Genomic DNA, 6,000 nt, shown 5'->3' with positions numbered 1-6,000 from the left:
CGGGGATCAAAATAGGGAGGAGGGGAAAGCCCTTTTCTGAAGCACATTCAACATTTTAACCCAATAAGCACTAGAGCCCTGCTGGAGCAGCAGAGTGAGAGATGAGCCCCAGGGTTGGGGAGCTGGGGAGGGCTCTGGGCTCCTGGGCAGAGCCAGGGGGGCTTTGGCAAACCCCGGGTGAAGATCTCACCTGCCCAGCCGGGGCAGGGAAGGGATTTCAGCCCAGGGGCCTGGCTCTCGCTGCTCTCTAGCAGCAGGCACCTCTCACCTTCACGCCAGCTCTCGGCAGGATGAGTTTCCCAGGGTCTCAGCACAGGGGATTGTCTCACCAAAGGCTGGCACATCACCCGGCCGGCTTGCCCCCGCGTCTGCCCCGCTCAGTGGGTTTCCAAAAGCTTCACCTATTCCACACCCCCCCACACACACACCCCCCACCCGCTGCCGGCTAGTCCTCAGAAGTGCTGATGCAGCTGGTAGGTGTGCAAGTTCCTCGCCGGGGCTTTGCACACCCACACACAGTCTGATCTGCCAGCGTGTGCTTTTGCAGAGCTGGCCCCGGGAGCAGGTGCGTGCGTCACCCTGCCCGCAGCAGAGCCCAGCGCCCCGGTGAAACAGCCCCGGCCCGGCTGCAACACCCGCGCCAGGTGCCTCACCGCAACAGGGCGACCAGGACACGTGTCCAGCTCCTCTATTTACTGCATGCTCAGGAGAACACAAAGCTGCTTTTTTTTTTTTTTTCCTCCAATTTAGAAGCGACTTCAAGGATGCTATGGGAGATGTAACTACGAAGCGTGCCTGCCCTGGCACTGTGTTGTCCCCCCACCCTGTACGCACGACGCATGCAGCAGCACCACTATTAATGCATCCCTGCCTGTTCATCCGCAGCACTCCTGCGCAGCAGAGCTTGGGGTTCAGACCTCTGGGTACCTCACAGGCAAGGACACGCACACATACAGAGAAGCAGAGCAGCTAGAGATGCTGTGGCAGAGCCTGACACGCAGCTGGAGCCCGTCCCAGCAAGCCGCTCTGCCCCTCCAGCCTCTCCCAAGGTCCTGCTCCATCACAGGAGGATGACGGGCCAGGAGGTGCCCCCCAGGCCTGGCTCTCCCCGCAGCCCTGGGGGCTGTGCAGACGGGGCAGCCACCCAGCGGCTTGCTCCCGCATTGCTGGCGTGCTGCTCGGTGCAGCCACGCTTCTGGTCGGTGCCAGACTGTCTGCAAGACGCTTGCACGGGCCACAGGGAAAGCACGGCCAAGCCGGTGATGGAGATGGGTCTTTGGAGAACAAGCGCATCCCAGAATGAAGTCAAGGAGATGCTGGGAAAGAGCTGTAACAGGAGGAAGCGCCTGCCCTCGCCTGGGGCTCAGACTCCAGGGAGAGCAGCCACATGTTTACATGCAGCAATCACATTTTCCACACTGCAATAAACTGCTCCCAACTCTTCTCCCACACCAGACTGCTGCAGATGTGAGGCTGCCATGCGCTCCCCAGCGAGAACAGGGATTATCGCTGCAAGTCCTCATGTTCCCATCAGTATCCAGCACACTGTCCCGCTACCAGCTCAGGAGGTGACAGCTGAAGGGGACCACACGGCCAGCAAACCTCCATGAACAACCAGCTTTACATCAAGGTACCACTTAAAGTGTTCTTCACGGTTACTTGATACCTAAGGGAAAGAGAAGGGACTATCCCCACCTGACCTAAGGGAGAAGCAGAGTGATCCCCAGCACCAGGACCTACCTGCAAACCACAGCACCCACAAAGCTTTAGATCAATGGGGTGTAACATCTGGCCTGAACAATAACAGACACATATCTCCCCTGCCCACAAAATAGCACACCCGCTGCAGAGTACGTGCCTCTTCCACACAAGATCCCCTTCCCTGAGAGGGGATTTCCCACCAGGGTCACAAAAACAGGGAGCCTCAGCTAATGCTGCACCCAGCTCTGCCATCCTCAAGGATGCTCCACCTGATAACAGGGAAATCAAACCCCAGCAAACACAGCCTGGGTGAGAAACCCAAGAGCTGCACAGTCCAGCCCAGCTCTCCCCCAGAGCATCAGCCATTTCCCCCTCAGTGAACCTGACTCCATTAACAGGAACAAGTCAAGTCTGTCCCTTTTTCTAAGGGACGTGACCCTTGGAAATATTCATCACACAATTGAGAACTCCCAGCCAAAGATTCATAATTTGGTCTCCATGAGCTATAAAATCTGCTGACCCTGGAAAACATCAGCACCATGGCATTCAGAAGTCTTAAACAATTAAAGCCAGGGGGTAAGACTTTTCCGGTGGAGGGGGGTGTGTGTGTGTCATTAAAACTGCTACAAAATACTCTGGATCTGCTGCCAAGAGGGTGATTTGGCCAACCGCCCTCTTGCCTGCCACTGCTTGCTGGCAAGCAAGAAGCATCAGCTTACCCAAACTTTTTGTGATGCATACCTGGGGCAAAAATCAGCAAATCAATTAATTGCAGGCAGCGTAACTGTAGGTGGAAGATTGCAGCCGCAGCTCGAGGCAGCTGGTCCCACCAAAGGCACGTTCTCCTGGGCACCGGTGCTGATGAAAGATGCCCTGGCAGCGGCGGACGGCACAGCTAGGACCCGATGTTACTGCAGGCCGGTGTGTACAATGAGATTAACTTTGAGAAAAAGCTGAGTATGTTCAGCTGCTGCATTTGCCATGTTTAGACAACTTAATGAGACAACCCAGAGGCAAATCACCATAGGCAGAACATGTGGCGAATCAAGAAGAATGACATAATTTGTCTTGCATTAACCGACTGTAATATACACGTCTCCAGAACGAAAGATCAGGAGGGGAAGCTATTCCGAGCACGTCATATCTTTGTACGTACACAAAGAAATGCCTCTATCTTGAAAGCTGCCCAATTAACACTTGACACCCACTGTAATTGCTGATCCTCCTTGCTGCATTTATCAGATCATAGCAGAACTGTAATGAGCTGTCTGAAAGGCCACACACACCAAGGTGAGAGCTGGTGGCAGAATTGGGAAGGATATTACACCCAGTAGAAGGTTCCCACCAGGCTGGGTCTCATCCTAAAGGACAGACAGACACAGGGAGACATCCTCTTGCCTGAGGGCCCAGTTAGCCAGAAGCTTGGCTGGAAAATTTCGGCAAAACTCAAACTGTTCAGGTGCAAGGGCAGCCCCCAGCTTCCCCTGCAGGCACAGGGCCTTTACTGAATACCACCAGCAGTCCTGTTAAATCCTTTTCCTTTCCAGAGGCACAGCCACCTAGGGCTCAGCTCCAGTATTGATTCTGTTAGAGGAGTACATTTAGTGATTGACCCTGCAGAAGGAAACCAGAGGGCTCATCCTACATCTGCTGAACAACCCGGCCCGCCCCTGCAATCCCTGTTATTTAACAGAAAGAAATGTATCAGGAAGCAAATCTAGCCATTACTTCTGGTGAGATGCATGAAGATCCCCACCAGTTTTACAGTCCCTCTGCAGCTCCACAGCAAGCAGCTAATGACCCCTCTTCTCGATTCAGCAGAGTCCCGGAATACTGCTACAACGCTGGGAGCAGTGGTGTTTGCGGAGGGATTGAAGCCCCAAGGCTGAATTTTGCTCCCATTTACCATCAGAGTCGCTTTGCTCTGGTAGAACGGCTCTGGGTTTCACATCAGCACAGGCATGAGCAAACCGTGGGCACTTCCAAGGGCAGAGGCACGCTTAGGCACAACTCTAATGGCGAGGTGAAGTCCCTCACACACTGGCCCTCCAAGTATATTTTTGAAAGGATCAAGGTGTCTCAAGAAGTGCAGCTGAGGTGCAAACACTGATCTGTGCCACCACGGGGCCCACAGATACAAAAGGGGACCGGCAGACGTGGCCAGCAGCAGTATTTGCCCCCAAAATCCTCCCTCCCCATCTCCCCACAGCCAGGCAGCCCATGGCTGGGGAGGTCACGCTCTTACCCCATCTCACATTCCTCCAACAGGCCTGGAACTAAAGATATCTTTGACAACAACAAAAAACTCCCTGCAGACTACGAAAAATCTCCATTCTCGCCTAAAAAGCATTTGGCTTCCAAAGCAAACTCCAGCCCCTTGTTTTTCCTTTGAAGAAATTTAAAATAGGCGTGGGAGGGGGAAGCGGGCAGGAGAGCAACTTCCCGGCCATGTGAGCTCCCGTGGGGATGACGAGCCGACCCCACGAGGCAGCGGAGCATCCGAAACCAGAGGAGGGAGAGTCTGGGATTTCGTGTGGGCTCTTCTTAAAGCAAAGTTTAAAAATGGAAGAGAAGGAAACACAAAAGTTATTTTGAGAAAGCGGATCTGAAATTAGGAGGCGGCATTTTCTTGGACTGACTCCAGCCATGGCTCCATGCAGCACAAAGCTGCTGCAGCTGAACCGTGCTCCCGGGGTTATTTATAGCAGCCCGTAGGCAGCAGCGCTGGGGAATGGAAGGGTTTCTATTTGGGACCAGGCATGTCCTGCATGGAGATAAGTGAAGCCCTTCGAGAGGCAGGAGAGCTGCGCACAGGGCGGCACTGGGAAAAATTCCTGTCCCAGCACCACGACGTCCCGGGAGCAGGCGGAGCTGCAGGAGTGGCACAGCAAAGAGGCAGGCTGGAGTTGGACGTTTTTTTAAAACAAAATTTGGGAGAAGTGTGGCTGAAGTCAGCAGAAATCATGGAAACCCTCAGGCAAGACACCTTTCTACACAAAACAGAAAAGCAAACTGTCTGGGGGTATCTAAAAGCCCTACCTTGGCCAGGATCTGCCAGGACCAAACCACAACCTGAGGAAAGGTTTTTAATCCTATGACTATACTAATTTTTTTCACCTTTAAACCTCAACACCCTCTCTCCAAAAGCCAAACCACGCCAGCAATTTGCTGCCTTCCCCACAAAGCAGGTGGGATGAACCCTGGTGCCATGGGAAGGAAAGGCAACACACTTCCCTCTCCAGCTCCCGAAGCCAGCAGGGATAGCCACCACCACCGCTCCCAGCCCAACCGTGGGAACCAGGGATGTGTGTTCTCCCCCAGGCTGTCCTTGAGCCCAAACGTCCCCAGGCATCAGGGGACGCCAGTCAGCCTTGGTGCTACGTGCCAGCTCCTCTGACCCGCTGCAGGGGCTGATGCTCTCCAGCAGTGCCCATGGGACGCGGGTGCCCTGCACACTCCCCCCTTCCCCACGCTTGGCTGGAGCCATCTCCAGCAGTGATGCAGCCTCATCCCCAAGGCTTGGGCCAGCAGATCCATGTAGCAGTGGTTACGAATGACTAATCATAAATAGTAAGAAAACTGAGGAAATGCGTCACGTTGGAGCCGTGTGTTAATCCCAGCGCGGAGCATTACAAGCCAACTCATTCCTGTTGCTCGCCAGTCTCTAGCTTTGGCTAGTCATTGCCAGGCAGTTTCTGTGGCCAGCTCGCTCATACTCCATCCGCAGCCAAGAGGTGAACCCCACATCGTAGCTGGGTGGCCACTGGAACACAGACCTGGCATCAGGCTCTGTTGTCTGCGAGGTTACAGTGCTGTTCAAAAGCATTTTAATTTTAAAGGAAGGTGCTAATGAGGCTTTGCCACTGCAAACTGTTGTTGAATGTTTCGCCATTGCAAAACTGCTGAAAATGTTACCATTGCACAGAAGGCTTTTAGAAATCAAAGCCTCAGCGCTGGAGCAGTTACAGGAAAGCTCTGATCACTCAACTCAAGGAGCTGGAGCCATGCCACAGGGTCTGTGCTCCTTCCTCTGACAGACTTGAGTTCTCTGCACTTTTCATCCTTATTTCCAGGACCCGAAAACGCAGGACACGGCATTATCTGGTCTGGGTAAGTCAATATACCTACTGGGAACTCCAGATCCTGAAGCAGACATTAAAAATAGACATCAGCATCATCGAAAACACCAACAAAATTTCCTTAAAATCCAAGAGAAAAATAAAATGATTCTCAATGACTCCAGGCTAAATGTTTTGATTTTGTCTTTTTGGAAATCTTGCTATCATGCAGAAATGGTAA

General features: G+C 53.2%; 1 protein-coding gene across 10 annotated transcripts in view; it reads right to left on the bottom strand.

The window, feature by feature from the left end:
- NCOR2 (nuclear receptor corepressor 2) overlaps positions 1-6,000 on the bottom strand; it is a 203,274-nt gene that overhangs the window by 113,177 nt on the left and 84,097 nt on the right. The gene's annotated exons all lie outside the window — the stretch shown is intronic.

Source organism: Athene cunicularia (genome assembly GCF_003259725.1).
Source record: "Athene cunicularia isolate RWA chromosome 15 unlocalized genomic scaffold, athCun1 chr15_part1, whole genome shotgun sequence".
Classification (NCBI taxonomy): Eukaryota; Metazoa; Chordata; class Aves; order Strigiformes; family Strigidae; genus Athene; species Athene cunicularia.
This window is presented reverse-complemented; position numbering and strand designations above follow the sequence as displayed.